The sequence below is a fragment of the Momordica charantia genome, assembly GCF_013281855.1.
Source record: "Momordica charantia cultivar OHB3-1 chromosome 11 unlocalized genomic scaffold, Mcharantia_2.0 BLBB01000011.1, whole genome shotgun sequence".
NCBI classification, from domain to species: Eukaryota; Viridiplantae; Streptophyta; class Magnoliopsida; order Cucurbitales; family Cucurbitaceae; genus Momordica; species Momordica charantia.
In genome coordinates this window covers 14,374,142-14,383,969 of record NW_028275159.1, presented here as the reverse complement: position 1 = coordinate 14,383,969, position 9,828 = coordinate 14,374,142, and the positions used below count along the sequence as shown (strand labels likewise).

The 9,828-nt window shown below is 35.8% G+C and overlaps 1 long non-coding RNA gene and 1 pseudogene across 1 annotated transcript; both read right to left on the bottom strand.

Moving 5' to 3' along the window:
• Window positions 1-211: 211 nt before the first annotated feature.
• LOC148208156 (uncharacterized) lies at window positions 212-1,194 on the bottom strand (annotated as a pseudogene).
• A 5,538-nt stretch (window positions 1,195-6,732) lies between these two features.
• On the bottom strand, window positions 6,733-8,683 carry LOC148208155 (uncharacterized). The gene is made up of 3 exons (XR_015789045.1): window positions 8,300-8,683; window positions 8,176-8,210; window positions 6,733-6,981 (listed from the first exon to the last, which is right to left on the bottom strand). It is a non-coding gene; the product is annotated as an uncharacterized LOC148208155 (long non-coding RNA).
• Window positions 8,684-9,828: the final 1,145 nt, after the last annotated feature.

The following is a 9,828-nucleotide window of genomic DNA, read 5'->3' as shown; positions in this document are numbered from 1 at the left end:
TAACGAGAAATAAACAGAATACAATTGTTCTAATTGACAAGAAATTGAAATCAAGTTCCTCTTAATTTTAAGAACAACATATACATTATCTAATAAAATATATGATTTATTGGCTAAAAACAACTTAAGCTCTCTTACTGCCACAGTTGAGACAACTTCTCCAGTTTCGACTTTGAGAGTCATTTCTCCGACTTCAAGCTGCCTCCAGGAACTAATTCCCTGAAATGAAAAACAAACATGGATAGTGGCTCCTAAATCTAATATCCAGGAGGAGTCATCATTCTCCACTAAATATGTTCCCAAGACAAGTAAATCGAATTTACCTTCACTGGCTTTCTTCTTTTCAGTCAGATATTTCAGGCAGTTACAATTCCAATGCCCGTCCACATTGCAGTGGATACACTTTCCCTTGTCTGCAACTTTGGCATTGCCTTTCTTAGCAGAGGCAGCAGCAGAGTCAGGTTTAGGTCCCTTACCAGCAACCTTCTTCTTCTTGAAAGTCCTACTTCCAAAAGAAGAGGACGCAGACTTAGTTCCAAAAGTCAAACCTTGGTGGAACCTTTTGGAGGTGGCAACAGTTCGCCTCCCCCTCCTTATCCCTTCTTTTTCGTAAGTGACTCGTAGGTCTATATCTCGTTTAAGAGCGTGGTAAGAGTGTACTCCAGCTTATTCATAACCATATTTATGCGAAATTGTAGGAAACTCTTCGAAAGAGATTCCAGAATGAAGTTGACTTGACTCTGCTCGTCTATGACAGCCCTATTCGTCTCTGCCACATTCAAGTGGACCATCAGGTTGAGAACGTGTTCTCGCACTTACGAGCCCTCCTTCATACGGGAGTTATAGATGAACTTAAAGGCTTCATGTCGAGCTTTTGAGGACGGTTGTCCAAACATGCTCTACAGTGAGTCCATGATCTTCTTGGCGGTGACCATGTTCTCGTGCTTCTTGGCAAGCACATGAGATATGATGGCCAAGATGTAGACCTTGGCCTTGTCGTTGGCCTTGATCCAGCGATCGTAGGCGTTGTGCACCGCCACAATGGCGTTGGTGCAGGAGCTTGATAACATTCCTCTTACAAAACGAACCTAAAATCATCTATCACGGTATAGTATTTAGGCTTGATTTCCATTGTTTATAATTCTCGCTATTAAGATTTTCGGCGGATAAGAGAGCAATAATAGAATTCGACATGCTGATGAAACAAACCTATATCAGTTTCATGCATTATATACTTTTAACTCAATCATATTTTAGCAAAAGTAATCAAGGACCCTAACAAAATTGTTTAGCAATGACGCTTCAGTGATTTAGAGCAATAGCTACCGTAGAGCAAACAGCTACTCCTTCACTGAATTGAGACGTTCTCAACTAAATCTTATACTAGAATAACTCTTATTCCTATAATCATTAGTCACTGTTTATTTGGTCAGGAAATTGCTAACTAGCTTAAAAATACTCTGTAAGTGTGACCCACCATTTTCAGACCTCGAAGGTCTGCCCCAATAATCCCGCTGTAGGGAAGGAAAATATTGGAGCAAAACCTAAGAAACCCTTATCCATTTATGGAGTTTACCTTGGTTTCGATTTCATACAATGGACCCTTTATAAGGATGATCGCACCAGGGTGACACTTCAGGTCATGTATGAAATCTCACGATGCAAACCAATGGTGGAACCGTAGGATGTGTTGTCACACGTTCTTATCCCACTTACTATGAATACTATTTCCATTCACCTCGATATTGAATCATACAAACACCTTCTATAGGGATGCCGTGCCCAGGGCGACACGAGGCCGAGCATGGAACTCACAGTGTGAACTTTAAGGAGAAACGTGAGAAAAAAGATATGTCATATATCCCCTGTATATCAAAATATACATAGAATATTACATATTCCCTTTTCTCCCACTTAGTCTAAGACGTATATTACTTAGGTAAATTTCAGTTAAGTGAAATTAACTAAGTGAATTTTTAGTCGACCCAATATAATTATATATATTAGTAGTTGTATACTAATCTTTTAGTTTATTGAACGTTTTAATAAACTAATGACATTATTGTATGCATATAAAATATTGACTAATTCAACCCCCAAGTCGGTTCCCAAGTAGAGATGTTCCTTAATGGTCAACTTAAGTACCTCAACCTAGACAAAACCTTGCTTAGATAGGGTTTCCTTATAGGCAATATTTTATATTTAGTTTTTTATTATTTCATTTTAAATCTAGTTAAAACAAAATTAAATACTATCCCCTAATCATATTAGAAGATATAACATAAGTTCTAATTAATTTTAAACCCACTTAAAATTAATTAACTTAGACCCTATGTTTGCATGCAACTCTTTATTATCGATTTTAATTTCTATCTACCAAACTTTTATAAATCTTATCAATTTGGAGAAATTAAACTTATAATCATGCATTGACGACATACATTAATTAACAATTATATTAACTAAAGTAATGTCATGCTCAATGCAACTTTATTTTCATCTTATTAATACAACACTTGTATTAGATAATTATGAAAATAAAAACAAGCATCCATACATTATAACAATTATAACTATATGATGCATGAATATACATACATATAATATATCAAATATACATATGATGCATGTATCTTATGGTGGGATTTTTAAAACTATATGTCATACATTATGCAATATACATTCAATTAAAATATACGTTCAAAACGCATAAAACAATTAAATAAGCATCATATTGGACTTGGTTTTGGCGTCCTAAAAGCATATTAAATTAATATAATCGTGATTATATTAATTTAATATAAGAAAAACGGGAAAAAAAATAAAAACAAAAAAATTCAATTGATGTAATTCAGGACATCTGCTTCGGGTCTTCTCCTTCAATATAGAAAATTATGCTAAATCGTGCCAAAAAACCTTCGAATTCATCTAGCTGGTACGACATGGACTACACAATGATTTACAACATTAAATGCCCAAAAACACCGAGCCCTTTACATTGATCAAATCAAACGAATTTGTAAATCTAAATGTCAAAATCAACAAATCCAATTGCAAATCCATAAACCTTAAATATCAGAATGTAGAAGAAAACCACCATATTCTGTGCAAAATTTCAACAGAAAATTCAGAACGAAAAACCGCGCTTGGATACCAATTCAAGGGAATGTGACTCCCAGAGCGGAAGCAAAAGAACGCATTTTTGAATTTCTTATGAAATTTAAAACACAGAAAAATATAAAGTAGGGAAGATTGATAGAAAAATATAAAGCAGGGAAGATTGATAGATTTTACCTTTGAAGACTCTTCTTCATGTAATCCCAATGAGACAATACCACTTGATCTTCCTATGTCTCTCGATGGAGAATCCAGATTGTAGGAACCAATTTCAAGGGGATTAAGAAAGTAAGAGAGTTATAGATTTTTAGTCTTTAACATTTAACCCTTTAGAGTTGAGCTTACTATTATGTTTATAGGGAGGGAAAATCTTAATACCATCAGGATATATTATCCTTTTTGATATAGAATATCTTCTCTTGGATCTAGGGGAAATCTAAGACCATCAGGATATCTTATTCTTTTTATTTAATTAATAATAAACTAAATCAATTAACAATTAATTAATTTATTTAATAAATTTAATTACTAAATTATTAATCTAATTAATAATTAATTAATTTAAATCCAAATATTAATTAAATAAATAAATAATTAACAATTAATTATTGGGGCAATTACAAATATAGCAAAAAAAATTTAAGGAAATAAAAAATTTAGTATCTACATTTTAGATTTGTAAATATAGCAAAATTTTTAGAAAAAACGAAGGTCCAATAATAAAATGTCAAATTTATACTCGTAGCGTTGATATACCAATGATATAGCATTGATATATATATATATATTTGATATATACTTGATATACATATGATTTACTATTGACATACAACTGATATATCATTGATATAACTATGATATCTACTAATATAACTTTTTATATGATTATATTATTTCCTATTTATTGATTTACAACTAATATATATGTAATATATTATTGATATGTCTTTGATATACTACTGATATAATACTGATATACAATTGATTTACTTCTGATATATTTATGATATCTACCAATATAACTTCTAATATGGTTTACCACTGATATACGTATGATATAACTATGATTTCTACTGATATAAGTTCTTATATGATTATATAAATTACCATTGATTTACCATGTTGATATAACACTTATATATCTGTGATGTATACTTGATATGTCTTTAAGTTACCACTTATATAACTATGATATCTACTAATATAACTTCTCATATGATTATACGATTTACCAATAGTATAACTTTGATGCATCTATGATATATACTTAATATGTCTCTAATTTACCATTGATATAATCATGATATCTAATATTGATGCATCTGTGATCTACATCTGATGTATATCAGTGACATATTATGGATCTCTAATATATTATTGATATTACAAATATATTTAGTATGCCACTGATATACATCAGATGTACATCAAATGCATACCAGAGATACATCGAATATGTATCAGATAAGATATATATAGGTATATCATTACAAATATATTTAGTATATCATAAATTAGAGGTACATCAAATGTATATTAGATGTATAATAAGTACATCTAATGTATATCAGAGATAGATCAGATATACATCAGATGTAGATCAGAAGTATATAAGAGATATATCGGACGTATATCAGATATACATATACCTGACGTATATCAGATATACATCCATCAGGCATATATCAGATATACTTTCATCGGGCGTATATCAAATATACATCCATCGAGCGTATATCAGATATACATCGGGTATATATCAGATATCATAAGGGTAAAACTAGAATAATAAAAATTTCGAAAATAAAAATTCAAATATTTTGCCATATTTGCAAAATACAAAAGTGGTTGACATTTCTGTAAATATATATAAAAGTTTAGCTACCCAATACAATTTCCCTTAATTATTTAACTTTGAATTAAATATCACATATTTAATTAAAACTAATATTCAAATGCATCTCTCTTGTATAACCTACAACTTTAATATGAATCCAATTCACATTAATTATTTGAATCCTATTCAAATATTTCTCTCATAACATATAGTTTAATGAATCTTTATTCAGAAATAAACTATATATATATATATATAATGTATCATAATATACGTTATATACATTCTATGATATATAATTTGAACATTTCAGTTTTACCCGTTGTGATTTCTCTCATAACATATAGTTTAATTTGATTCTTTATTAAAAAATAAACTATATATATAATGTATCATAATATACGTTGTATACATTCCCTGATATATAATTTGAACATTTCAAATTCTCTAAAAAACTTGATCCTCATTTTACCCATTGTGAGCTAGCAATGAGACATAATGGACCTACAGATCAAAAGCTCCAATGATATGAGATTAATCAGTTAAACTCATTAACCAATTTAATCAACATCTATTAACTGTGGGTCACTCCTCTAAAGACCCGCTGCTGCACTTTTCTCACTGCATAATATTTTTGTGTCCATGGATGTACGACCATTACTGACAAGTCAATCATTCACGGGTGCTCGTAACTATAGCTGTATCAAATTATCGTTTTACCTCTGAGTTACATCTTGCTCCTTAAATGCCACTACTTCTCTAATGAACAACCCAATTATGGTTCGACCAATAACTAGAAGTCCCTCTCCAGCCAGTAAGAGGGTGGGGCCCTTGTTCAAGTCTCGAAGTCAGCACTTAAGATAACACTCATCTACTTACCCTAAAGTCGGAAATGACATCTCGTGTAGTTATGTTCCCAGCTCCCTGCTAGGTCTCGTCCCCAAAATGGTAGGAATATTGAGTCGGCGACTCTGGCCATTCTCACCCATATAAATCAAAAGACGATCCCTTATAGGCGGAGTCCATAACTCTCTCAGGATTATTGAATTACCTGGTCATCCTATGAGATAGAAATCTATTGACTAACGGTGTTAGAGCCAATGATTAATTATTTCACAATTCAGTTTTATACAAACTCATTGTATCGGATACCTCCATTCGCGTGTCTCTACATGAACGACCTGGATAAAGTCGTTTGTAACTATTATAAAATAGGTCGTATCCATAACGTTACCCGGATAAGGTACCCAACATTATCTATGTACTATAGACCATTTAGGTTATTACTAGAACATTATCCACTTGTATATCGAATATATACTATATATCAAAAATATATATTGTATATTAAATATATATTGTATATCAAATATATACATTGTATATTAAATATACTGTATATCAATTATATACCACGTATCAAATATGTACATTGTATGTTAAATATATATTGTATATCAAATATATACTGTTCCAGTTACATTAAATAACCTTGGATCTTAGTTTATTGGAATACGAGTAATGCAAAGAAATAATAAGATATGTAATGCCCCAGGATTTTATATAACATCCTAGGCAACGCTAAATAATTCACCTGGCTAGCCTTAACTCTAAATACGCGATAAGCAATTCCCTGGGAAAATAATTTAAACGAAATAAAGCTTCGACTCCCATACGTTCTGTCAGAAATACAAATGTCACAAAACGTCAGGACTTCGCCCTCCGTAGGCAATTTAAAAACAGAAACATCTCACATCCGCCTCAGTGGCAAAAATTCATAAATAAATAAAACAAGCGTACACCTAAACTCCCACGACGACAGTGACGCGTTTACCAACAACATCCATAACAAATAAAGTAGTTCTAAAGAATACAAAATTTCCTCCGCGGTTCACACCTAGCAATAACATAAATCTCAATGCTACTCGTACCCAACGACCCTTCCCTCTATCCTCACTAACTAAGCTAGTGATCCTTCCTCGGTCAAGCCCTCTCCACGTCATCACCGCGGTCGACCCTGTTCACACCTGAAAACATATAAGGGTAAAAAGGGGGTGAGTACATAAGGTACTCCGTAAGTAGCACTTCCTAACTAGCACAAAAATCATGCTCACAGTCACGGCATAAAGAATAAAACGATAGCAAGACAATCAAATAAGCAGTGAGAGATAGCAGACAATAACTTGACATTTACATACAACAACCATGCGTCGGAACTACCAAGACCACAACCCATGATTCACTAGCCCTTGTCTCGTGGTACTAAACCTTCCTCCACACCCTCCTGTGTTACTCCCTTCTTAACTTCTCGAGGCATGAAGGCTCTTGACATTTATTCCCAAGTTACCGTACCCCCTCCTTTTACAGTACTTGATGTTCGACCTTGCCATTTATCCCCAAGGCCTAGCACCACTCTACTTTTATCCCTCAAGCCTAACTCCTCGAGTCGCATTGACCCTTGATATTTATCCCCAAGGCCTCAATACTCCTCTACAGAAACTTGACGTTCGGCCTTGCCATTTATTCCCAAGGCCTGAACTGTGCATCGGTTTTTGCCGTTTATTCCCAAGGTACCGATGACTTCCCAGCGTATTGGTCCTTGACATTTATCCCCAAGACCCCAATACCCGTTTACAGAAATTTGACGTTCGGCCTTGTCATTTATTCCCAAGGTCACTACTCAAGGCTTTGAACCTCCAAGCGATTTATATGCATTTTTCAGGTCAGAACACCCATGGCTAACGGACTATCAACCCGTCCTTTTACCCTTCACCCTTCACCACTTCACTAACCCTTCCATGACCACCTACAAGTAAACCTCCCACATTCTAAATCACGGCACCGTTTACAAGCATGCTTTTCCACGTAATAAACAAAATACATCCAACAGCTCACAACCAGAACAATATGAATTAAATTATCGGTATAACCACGCTAGCATTTCATTTACATCCCAATTGCAAAACGTCATGAGCCAGTTACTTCTAACTACAACAGTTTAGAACCTACTAGTCACCTACAACAATAAAAACAGGAAGCATGTTTCCTCAAAAGTGTTCAGTAATAGAAAGACGGCAACAAGATCGCTAGAAATTCACAAATCAAGCTAACAATCCCTACATGCTCATTTAAATTATTTTCACAAGAAAAAGAAAAAACAGCATCAAAACCATTCTGTTAACGCTAAATAACGCACGCACTCGCCCCCTGGTGCTACTTACACAACCACGTCTTTAAGTTTGCGTCGATCTCACACCTAAGCACCAAAAACAGAAAAATAAAGCAATTTAAATGTACTGTTCAGCCTTCGAAAACGACTCTACGAGGGTTCAAAGGGCTCATTACCGCAAAACGACTTCGTGTAGGTGTGGGTAAATTAGATCTAGCTTGCAAAGGTGTGGGTAGCGTAAATCGGGCTTCGAACGGATGAAGATAATCGCCGAACACCACCAGAACACTGCTGTCCACGTTTTTTTGTAGCAGCGAAAAGTGCCCAAAACGACCTCCAACGGCTTCGTTTTGATGTCCGTTACTACAAAACAACTTCTCCTAGGTGTGGGTATTCCAAATCGATTTCGTTTGGATGTGGGTAATCCAAATCTAACTTCGAACAAATGTGGGTCAAAGAAAAGTTACCGGGTTTCACGGATCTAAGCTATTCGAGGTTGTTAGGCTCGTTGGATCAGAGAAGGGACGCCGCGAAAACAGCCCCACGTGTATCGATGCCGCCTGCAGCTGCCCGAACGTCACGCGCCGCCGCTGCTCGTCGCACGCCGCTGCTGCCCGTCGCACGCTGCCGCCATCTGCCGCTGCCCAACGCCGCGCTGCTGCTGCCCGACGCCGCACCTGCTGCTGCCGACGCCCGCGCCTGCTGCTGTCCGACTGAGGGGCCGTCGTCGGTGCTGCTTCGTCGGAGAAAGAAATCCGGATGGGGGGCTGGCGACTTCAAACGAAAGGGAAGGGTGGAAGAAGATGAGGAAGGAGAACAAGATGGGCTAGGGTTGTTTTGTTTTAATTCCCCTTTTTCTTTTGTTTTGCAACATATAACTCACTTGGGCTAGTTTCTTTTGTTTAAGGCCCACTTACCCAATCACTCCTTGTTAACAAAACCAATAATATAATTTCGTAGTTGGTCCAATGGCCCAGAGCAAGTGTCACATAGCGGAATCCGTACTAAACCATAACTTAATAAATACTACACGCTACTAACTCACCACTAAATCTGTAACAATACACACTAGTCGAGATGCCACACTTAAATTAAATAAAGATCACTGGTGAATCAAATAAAATAAAAAATGAAATAAATCAATAAATCAATAAACAAAATCTATTTTGTTATAAAATTTTCCGGAACTCGGGGCAAGCTAACCTGAGTAACGCGGGGCGTTACAGACTTCCCCCCTTCAAAAACTTTCGTTCTCGAAAGTTCGTTGCTCGAACAATTCAGGATAATGGGCCCTGATTTTGTCTTCTCTCTCCCAGGTAGCCTATTTTATTTGGTGGTTCCTCCACAAGACCTTCACCAAATCAATCACCCGGTTCCGCAGCACTTTGGTCTCTCTTGCTATGATCCTAATGGGTACTTCTTCAGAGCACAATGTTTCATCTACCTGCAGTGGTTCGTAATCCAAGACGTGGGAAGGGTCATAGACGTATTTCCTCAACATGGACACGTGGAACATGTTATGCACTGCGCTTAACGACGGTGGCAAGGCCAACCGGTAAGCGACCAGTCCGATGCGCTCCAAGATCTCAAAAGGACCAATAAATCTTGCACTAAGTTTTCCCTTCTTACCAAAACGTAGGACTCCCTTCACTGGTGCCACACGAAGGAAAACGTGGTCACCGACATCAAATTCCAATGCCCTTCG